The 10,766-nt window shown below is 37.6% G+C and overlaps 1 long non-coding RNA gene across 1 annotated transcript; it reads left to right on the top strand.

Moving 5' to 3' along the window:
- The first annotated feature begins 2,249 nt into the window (after positions 1-2,249).
- Positions 2,250-9,941, top strand: LOC108879351 (uncharacterized). The gene is made up of 3 exons (XR_001960330.2): positions 2,250-2,616; positions 6,452-6,586; positions 9,605-9,941. It is a non-coding gene; the product is annotated as an uncharacterized LOC108879351 (long non-coding RNA).
- The last annotated feature ends 825 nt before the right edge of the window (positions 9,942-10,766 follow it).

The raw sequence follows: 10,766 nt of genomic DNA, 5'->3' as shown, positions 1-10,766 counted from the left end.
ATATTTGCAGTTGGAGTGAGTTTTCCACAAAATGATGCCATTGAACTGAATTCCTTTCCTTGTCTTGTTTGCTTCTAATGATCTAGCCATGTTATGTTATGTTGGATGTAATGTGTCTATGTTGATATGAGGGTATACAGGTCTAACAATATATAAATACTGACTACTACATGTTGCATGTTGCTCAGCTAGAATTATATCATGTTTTCTTTCCTTTGAATCTTTTTGTTCCAGCACTTTGACAATAAAAGCTCCATCCCAGTGCCGTAAACCTCCATAGGCCTTAACCACTGACTCCAACAAATACACTAAAGAATCCAATCATAAAACAGCACTATAATTAAATACAGTGGTGGGAGGGTGGGTAGCCCTGTCTGGGGCAGTAAGACTAGACTGGGTCCACCTAAAGGTCACCAGAAGGCTTGCTTTTGTCTGACTTTTCCGTCATACCCGACAGTTCCTCACGTGGAGAGCTGCTCAGCAGAAAAAAACAACTCTAGACTGGGAATGGCTGTGGCTGCTATTCTCACAGCAGGCAATGCTGTATGGTGTGTTTATTTCCTAATACAAGGCAAACAAAGGGCACATAAATTTTTATCAGAGTTACATGAATTGAACTGCACCACTATCAGTTCTGGCATCAATGCCTTGTTCTTAGATTACTGCAAACATTATTGGGAATGTCTCTGTTTTTGTCTGTCTTTCTTTCCTGTTTGTTCAAATTTGATTAAGAGATGTCAATTTAACATGCACATACAGGTACATCATGGAAAAAAAAAGTAATTACTTGGCTGTAATTAGATGAAGGACATTTTAATAATTTTTGGATTGAGGCTTTGTTTCCAGAGTCATCAAACTACTTTGCATATGCTCTCAGCAACAGGGTGTTTACCAGCCCAGTAGGTGGCAGACACATCTATGCCACTGATCTGTGGCATACAGTCTACAAAAACATGTACTGCACTCATGACATGTAGTTCAGCAAATGACCAGAAGAGATCATAGTCTTCAAACTTTTGCACTATGTACCTTCAGTAGACAACGAATTTAACATGTTTCAAAGAGAGCAGATTGGGTCCAACTCATATTGTACATATCAGCATTTATAAAAGAAAAATATCTCAATCTGCAGATGCATTGTTTGCCCAGTCTCAATCTAAAGTATTTTTGTGCATGTACCATGCAAAGAAAAGATGATGAATTGTCTCTGTTTATAATGCACAGAAATCATAAGAATATATAAAGTCTGTCTTAAATCTACCTGGCTTATGTTTCACTGGATATATTTGGTATAAAATGTAAAAAAAAAAAAAAACATCTTAGCAGCAGCAATAGCAGCAATAATATTTTTCACTTTTCAATTAAAATCCATACAGAGGAATGGTTATATTGATAATATACGTCCAGGTATTTTCCTTAATAATTTCCACATCCTGTCAGGATTTGCTTCAGTGAAATGCATTTAAAATGGAACTCAACAGTTACTGAGTTTTAAACAGTGAGCAGTAAACAGTGAAATAAATTTAATGTAACAGAGATATATGAACAATGATATGAACAAATATATGTGAATGGATGATCATCTATCTGTATTCAAAAGTTGTTCAACAAATATACCCTGTTTAACATCCATGGGCAATGTACAGTGAATTATAGTATATTATTGTCACTGTACAGTGTATACCACATAGGCCTAGTATTGTTTATATGGTTCTATATTTAGTCTGTTTTGTATTTTTTTTATTTAATCCCATTAATTTCTATATTTTATTAAGTTTTGTTCATTTTAACCTACTTTACTGTTTTTTTCTTTATTTGAAATGGCTGCTATCTATCGTTATTCGATATAGTAAGCCGACTGACTGACTGAAAAAAATCAATAAAAGATAATTTATTATAATTTTATAAATATATATTTACATAGGCATTGAAAACCTCTATTCAAGGCTATACATTTTCCTCAAAACTTCTGCAATAATTTCTAATAGTGATAAAACAGGTGGGGGAGTGGGAGGGACTTACCGTAACCATGGGTACAGTCTTTCCTTATCTTTGAGCAAAGTGTTTTACTCTCGAAAACTTGTAAAATACATTAACCATACAGTTCTATGCGATGACCACAAAATTTACCCAACCTTAACCAAGAAATGGCTTTGCTAATGTGCCACCGAAACAACTCATATGGTCACGTGGTTCCTGAGGTTTGTCTGTGGTGTGTGTTCAGATTTTTTACTTGTGGGGGGGAGCAGCCACCCTGCCAACAAGTGCGCATGCGCCACAGTATTTAATCTTCCCAGTGAGTTAACCTGCAACACCTTTTGACAGTAAAATGTTTAGACAGAAGTTTTAAATACAACGTTTAACTTGTCTTTTGGCATTTCGTGTGAAGTTCAGAAGGTGCGTGTACGCTTTTTTTTAATTCGCCCGGCTCAGAAAGTTACTTTTATGACTTTTTTTGGGTCAAAAGGCTCAAAAGCTAGTTCCGCCTTGCTTTCTCCCTGTGATGGACAGCAGCGACAAGTGTCAAAAGTAATCAAGGGTCAACAAGATACAGGGAAAACAGGTCTCCTGCTTTTTGGATACATTTCAACACAAGTTAAACGGTTACCAGAAAAGGTGAGTAGCCTTCGTTCACCATAACACCTAGGTCTTTTAGAGCTAGAACGACAAGTGTGCACTAATTCGCGTTAGCTGACAAAGCTAATGCTACAGTACAGGGACAGTAGCCACCTGTTGCTGACTCTACTTTAGCTAGCAACAGCCAAGGATTAGCATTATGCCAGCACTGTTTGTAATGCGTTACTATCTTTAGCTCACAAACCTACTTTTGTTCGGTCAAACTAAAAAGGGAGTACAAGGAGACCGAAAAGCAGTGTAAAGAATGGTACTCTGTTACAGTATGCCTAACTTTCAACAGTTGGCCTCAGGTATGCGCTGCCTGTACCTGCCTGATATTGGCTAGTTAGTGTCCATGTCTTGTTAGCAATAGGACGATGCAGAAGAGCTAAAATAAACCCTCCTCATGACTTATTATCTGTGGTTTTCAGGACACTAACCACAACGAGAATGTTAAAACCTTAAACCTTTTTAGAATTATATGCAGTTTTTGTTTTTATAATTCTTCTAACTCAGTACATTTGCATTTTTTTTGCATGACTTTTGTATCATTATATTACAATGACTGAAGGGAGGCTTCAGGTGTTAATTATTTGAAGCTACTTCCCTCTCGGTGAAGCATTCCACTGCATTCCATTCACAGGCCCGTCTGCTTGTTCCAACAAGCACCCAGTACTTTTAGTACTGACTGAATGCAGTAATACGCCCTATAGGACAACACAGACTGTCAGAAGAGAGAAGACAAAAGGAGCTGCAGCTTATTGTATTTGTTCTAGATAGGCAGCATTGTAATCAGGTCATTCGTGTTATTATGCTTTGTATACAGATCGTCGTGGACTGTTGCATCTCTCAAGTATTACAGCTCACTTATTGAGTGAAAGAGATGGTCATCTTAATCTAAATACAAAAAGGTTTGTAGTAATATGTAATGAGGTTGAGGGATTGACAGTGATGGGGCATGTTGCAGGAGACTGGCATTGATTTTCAGAGGATTCACATGGTGGGAAATGGACACCCACCATGGCTTGTAATCTTGTTTACGGTAGTACCTTCCCTGGCAGATAACAAACTATTTGTCTGGGGGTAATTTTGTTCTCAAAGAGGTATTGTTTACGTTCCAATTTGGCTGATAGTTACTGGTATTTGTCAAAAGTTTAAAATGTTTAAATTGGATATTGTTGGGAAGTCAGGCACATTTTATCTCAGTTTAGATGGTGATAAAATATCTCTAAGACTGCATTTTGATCAAACAGGCTATGGTTTGTAGTATAGAAATAAATAGAAAACAGAGATGTTCATATGAAGTTGCTTGAGCGTTAGTGGGTCTGTATTAGTCTTATATAATCAAATGTTTGTGCCATTATCAGCTAGCCATTGACAGTGGCTCATTGAGATCCATGTAGCTCACTCCCAAACAAACTCCAGCATGGCTCTTTATTTAGTGATTGCTAACTCTGCAGAATGAAACTTGGCACAATGGCTGATTGTACTCCTCTCAGCTTTGCAGAGCTCTGCCCCTTTTATCCGATGAACTGGGAGTTCTTAATGAGCTAATTGGGAGCTTACACTGAACAAACAGCATTGTGTAAAATTTATGAAGTACCGTGCAGTGCAAACAGACCACAGCTGATTTTTTTTTAAGGAATAATATCTGTTAAGAATGTCAGTGAGAGTATGAAGCACCTCTAACATTTCTTAAAATATATCATTCACTATACAGCAGTCTCAGGAGATGTTATTGCTTTGCTGAGACAGTATGAGCTATTATCATAAAACAGCCCATCAGTTCCATCAGAACTGAGTAGAATGTACATTAACAAGGTTTACAGTTTGGATTACTAACATTACTACAAAGGAAAGTGTCTCAGACAGGCATAAAATTTCTGTGAATAAACACAGCCTTTAGGTCTTGCAGTCTTAGGTGAGATGCATTTTTTGTGTTTTACTTTGATGACAAGCAGCAAGCCTTGCAGTAAGCCTATCCAGTTAGCATGATGCTGGTTGACACAGGTGGTTTACAATCTTTTCTGTGGCTTTCTAGAATGTGCTTTGGTTTATGAGAGCGAATTACAGTCTGGTTACCATGGCCTAGTTACTAGTGATTTGGTTTTCAAGGCATTAGTCAATACAATACACACTCATAATTGAAAATCTAGATCAATTATTGTGGAAAGTACGAAAAAAGGTGGTCAAAGTGAAAATCATGTTATTGTCAGAATCTGTGAGAGAGATTTTTCTGTCTGAAGACAGTACTAAGATATTGACAGAAAACTGTTCAAAATGATTTTTAAGAGGAAATATGGCAATCAGACACATAAAATATTAATAACACACCATCTGCACTGATTGTTATTATAATTGTGCAACACCCAAGTTGTGCAAACATGCAAAACATAATTGTTTGCCTCTTGTTCATTTATAATCCGATTTACTTCTCTTTTGATCGTTCTGCCATAATGATGACCATTTGACGTATTGTAACATATTGACATCTTTTCAGAATTATTTGCACTGAAATGTCAGCCATAGTGTGCTCTAAGTAGTTCATACATTACTCAACCTTATTGTGTAAACAGGTTTGAAGCCTCACCTCCATAAGAAATACAAACATGGTGTACACTTGCACTCGTGTGAAAGTGCTGAAATACCACAGTTGGATCTTGTTACTAAACCTGAAAATCTGGCTTCCATTTTGCCTACTGCTGTCAATTCCATATGGTCAGTTACACAAAGAAATAGAAGCACTAACTCAAAACTGGACATAAGCTAACTTACGGACCAGGCTGTTAATTCTTCAACCTTTACATGCTCTGTAAGATAATGACAGGACTAGGTGTGAACCTGTTTCTGTTTGTACATGTTCATGTGGTGTCCTCAGGGCTTCAGCATTACAATATGGGGACTGGCTCTGCTGTAGTTTCCCAGCTTGTATGCTCATAAAGCGGTGCACATTAACTCACCTCTGTGTTTGCTTTGCTGCCAGCCTGCACCAGCTAATCATTGCCCTTCAGAGCTGGAGCTTGTCTGGGCCCAGTGCACCGGGAGGATATCTGAGAACAGAATTGGGTTGCAGTGGTGCTGAACTTTATCTAGTAAATTATTTGTGAGTTCAAGTCCATATCAACTCCTCTCTGTCTTTATGGACAGGTTGGAAACAATGAATAATAAATGGATTGAGGCATTTTTTTAATAGCAAAGAAAGAACCTAAATCAAATAGGGCTATTATTGTTAATTAGCTCAGATATTATACATATTTTGTGCATAACTATTTTGTCAACAAATAGCAGTGACTGCGTTGAGCAATGCAATTTTTTTGTTGTTTATTTATGTTTTTTTTGCTTTTTTCTCTCTGGGCATTGCTCTATAGCAAAGTTTGCCATCTTGGCAGCTCTGTGCCACCACAGTAAATTAACCTGCAATGTAAGCTAACCTTTTTATTATGCCAGGAGTTTCCTGATATAAGTCACTGTAAGGATTTAACTGCATTTTATCAATCTTGGAGCTTTTTAAGTCACGTAGGCACCTCTGAATCATCTAGCCTGCACGTGAAGATTCTTTTGGACATTGTTTGATAATGGATCATTTGAAGTGGTGTACAGTATAGACATGTAATCCTGCCTGTAGCTGTTGAGCATTTGCTGTGTGTACATTATATGCCAAGACTTGTCGAACCAGTTCAACTTAACCAAAGCTGACCGGGCAGAAGGTTTGTCACTGTTTAAAAAAGCTAGTACCAGCTGATTTAAAAGTTGAAGAAAGAGTTGGTTCTGTAGTTTGCATGTGAGGTAATAGACTCAATTTAGTAGAATAACATTTTGTTGGTATTTTTGTCAGTGGTGATGACTGTGTCCTGGCAAAAGGAGTGTCATTATCACTTTTCTGTTTAGTTGTCCTGCTGGAACCAGAAGTCACAGCCAAACTGCAAGGACAGCATTTTTGAAGATCCAAGATCAGTGATCTTCAGTAGAAGTAAGTTAAGATGACCTTCCTTTTATCATGATTACTTTTGAAAGCTGAATTCACAGAGAGCCACAGAGAACTTGATGAAACCACCATAAGGAGTAGAAGTCCATCTGATAAGAAGGTCAAGTACTGGCCTGCTAGGCTACACTCTCTCTTTTATTCTGCAGTGTACACATTGTGCAGCCTGTTTAGTCACACAGGTTGGGTTTTACCAGTTTGTTGTCAAGGGACTTTTGACATTCCAAAGTGCAGCCTGATACTGCTGTTTGGATCCTCCCTTGTCAGTGTCATGATACAGCTACCTACTGATTTTGACCAATTACAGGCAGGGCCATGATTTGAATAGCTACTATGAAGCTCACAGGGAGAGAGAACACAGATTGTATGTATGTTTGTCAATTTTAGCTGCTTATCTGTCCTCATGATCCGGATGTTGACACTCTGCTCAGTCCCCCCCCTGCCTAGCTGCTGTGTCTTAAAGCAACAGGACTTTCAAAATTGTGAATTTGTAGCTAAATAGTGTTGCCATCAATTCCTAGAAAGTAATTTAATAGTTTCTTGCCCCCAGTTATGCCTTATTGACTACTGCTGAACAATATGATAGCTACTACAGGAGAAACCTGACTGATTTTTGAAAAACTAAAAAAAAATGGTTTATATCAAGTGTGTGTTTGAGTATGGACTCAAAGAAACCAGGTGGGCTTGATAAACGAAAGGCTTGTCTTAAATTAACCCAACAAAGTGAACCAGGATTGACCTGTTTCATAAAGCCAACTCTGAGTTAATGAGGTCAGACTTAGTCAAGTTTGGTTTAAGAGGTTCTTGTTTATGACTTTGAAACAAAGACTTGAGACACCAGGCACAAAGTTTGCATGGTAACATGGATTTATATATTCCTCCTTTATGAGAACAGAGTTCTCCCCACAAATGAGCTTTCCACATTAACTGTAAACTAGCACTAGTCCTTATTACCTACACATTTTACTGTCATTGGGCAGATGCTGGCATAACAAAATTTGCAGATCAGTCTCTGCCACACACACACACACACACACATGCGCGCACACACACACACACACACACACACACACACACACACACACTCACACACTCACACACACTCTGTTGCTGCTGTATGCTGTTGTTATGTGACATCTTGAAAATGTTTGCATTATTTCACAGACTTCCTGTTTAATTTGCATATGATAGAAACACCCCAACCACCCTGGTGTTTGGACTTCAAGAAGCAATGTCTGATTTTAGTGTTGCTGAATTTAAGTATATTGTAGCAGTTGTTAAATTTATTTTCCTTTAATTTCAAGTGTTTTGCACAGAACATCACACACATACCAATATTGTATTGTATTGTATTGTACTGTATAACATAACCATGATCATTCAAGATCAAGTCTCCTGTAGCTCTAACATGGACAGTTATACCTACACAGACACCACTTAGCTGTATTGCTTCTGGAAATATCCAGGATGATTACAACTATGATGGTTTGATGCTTTCAAATAAAGCACTTGGTTGCTGTTGACAATTTTTAAATGTTACTACTCAGGAGTCCACAGTTCATGTGGAACAAAGAACACAGATGGTCAGAATTACCAGAGGACAGATGTGGTTGTTTTGATTATCTACATTGTATAATATTATTTTCTATAGTTCGTTTATTTGTCTCAAGTCACAAAACAATCTGAAAACAGTCCTAAAATGTACACTCAGTTGCTGGTTTATTCGGTACATCTAGCTAAAATGCATTCTAATACAACAGATGTAAAATGAATCCTTTCTCATGAAGGTTATAATTTTCACTTTGTGCTGAAACTGTTTTACAGAGGTGTTGACTCACCTGCATTCTCACTGTGGAGGCTGTGGCTGTTGAACAGTATTGTGTTATGCAGATATTTCTATTGTTTTGTCTGCACAATTTTTATTGGTGAGAAAAGGCTAAACAACAGCAACACCTCTTGATATTCTGCAGTACAATTCAACAGCCACGTGTACACAATAAACTGTTATGAGTGTAATTTGAAAGGCACCAAACAAGCCCAGAGTCCCTATTAAATTAACAGATATGTCTGCTCTTCTGTCTGATGAGAAAATTTACTTCTTTACTGGATGTCTCATTCTATCACACATTATCAGTTATTTTCTGTGGTTGTATGTATGTTTTATGGTGTAAAACTGAGTGTTTTGTTTTTCAGTCTTCCAGGTATAGCTCAAGTACAGTTAACCATTTCGCCTCATCATTGAGTTACTTTTATAAAACTAAACCACACACAGCATGCTCATATTTACCAGACCATCTAGTCTGATTGAGAGACTGAGAGGCTTAATTGTTTAAAAGTCAGTGTGCATTTCATTCTTTACCTTTTGCTCCTCAGTTCCCATGGAAAATGTAAATGGAAAATCCCATTCTCTTGGACACTGCTGTTGGCTGATAATTTATTAATCATGACAGACATTTTCATGTCTCTTTAAAAGCCATCGCGAAATAGACATATAGCTTTGGCTTTTAGTCAGAATGGATTTTTATTTATTGTGTGAGCTAATTAATGCACTTTTTGTTTTCACTAACATGCCCAAGCTTTTGTTCGGCCTCAGTCTGCTCCCCATTAGCTGCAGAGAACATCTAATCTATTGAAGTACCCTGAGAGTCATTCATTGATTTACTGAGTAATAATGGAAAACTAGGTCGTAAAGTGATTTGAATAGCTCTTGTTAGTTTGTGTAAAGTCTAACTTCAGTATCAGGTGCTTTGGCATTCTGCACCCAACCCTTTGATGAAATTATGTTTCATTTCACTGAAATGTTTTGTATTAGCGGTAAATTAGACTAGATGATTTTCAAAATGACAAATGGGAAGATTTAATGAAGTAAAACAAGTGTTTACCTTGTCTCTTCTTAAAGAACTTTTGTAATTAGATGCACTCAGATGTGTGTGTATTGTGCTACATTATTGACATTCTCTTAAATGTATATATTTCATAATGATTCTACATGTTCCTCTGTTTCAGGAGCTGCTGACTGCTGAGCTTCGGACACTGTGATGGAAAATCCTGGTAATAAAAACTCTTTTTATTGATACTGCAATTTAACATTTGTTAACAAGCTTTCATACAAAGACAACACAAAAATATAAAAAAATCCTGAATTGACTGTAGTGAGACTAATGTTATCGCAACTGTAGTATCATGATGACAGAAAGTGGTGAGTCAACAAACACTGTGCTTTGGTATGAAGCTGTCCATTAAGGGGTTGGCCCTGTGACGCATGGTGCTGTTGACACTGTGGCTATCTGATTGGCCCTCACCCAGAGGACACACCTGTAGTTGCCGGTTTCTCTCACAGCCACGCATGGCCTTGTGTCTATTTCACCACTGACCTCGATCATTTGACGACCTCCAGCGTATCACGTATACACTCGAGTTGCTCCAGAGGATCATTGTATTCCTAGGCTTAACTGTTGTCGTGTATTTGGTATCTGTGGGAAATACCTGGGATGGCTGTGCAGTCCTGAATATATTTGTGAGTAAACCTGCTTTCTGTCTGTTGTTGGATGTTGTAATTTGGAATATTTAAGGTTCAGTTCAAGTTCAGTTAAAATGGCAGTATTGAAGCAAATGACAGATATTGCTTTAGTCAGGGCCAACAAGGCATGGCTTCATGAGCACTTTATAGACAACTGGGCCATGGCAGGAACAGATTAAGGAAGCTTGATCTACTCATCGCTGCCTGTTCCTCTGGCCAAGCAGTAAAAATAAACTGGACTTCCTCCTTGTCTCTGTCCTAAAAGTGATGTGTTTCTAACATGAAGGCATGGCTATTACACAGCTGGAATGTTTCGTATGTCCTTGTATTTTGATCTGAAAGGGCAAAATAATAATAATAAAGTGTGGGCTTGTGTTATGTTATATTGTATTGTTTTAGTATAGTTGTGTTTTTCTGAGTCATCAAGTTGTTGTTTTTATTCAGCTGATCCTCATGTTCTCAGGCTTGTTTAAAAGCCTGAAAAAATGTGTTTGTCTCCATCTGCTGCTTCTCTTTGGAAAGTGAAAAAAAGATTTAAATGCTGCGATGAGTCATAAATTAGAGGATGTTAGCTGTTGTCATCTCTGTTCATTTACCATTGATTTCAAGGGTTATTGTCCTAATTATCATCCTTGTAAAAAAAAGGAC

This window comes from Lates calcarifer, unplaced genomic scaffold, assembly GCF_001640805.2.
Source record: "Lates calcarifer isolate ASB-BC8 unplaced genomic scaffold, TLL_Latcal_v3 _unitig_636_quiver_1864, whole genome shotgun sequence".
Taxonomy (NCBI): Eukaryota; Metazoa; Chordata; class Actinopteri; family Centropomidae; genus Lates; species Lates calcarifer.
Note: the sequence above shows the minus strand (reverse complement) of the source record. Positions and strands in the feature narration are given on the sequence as shown.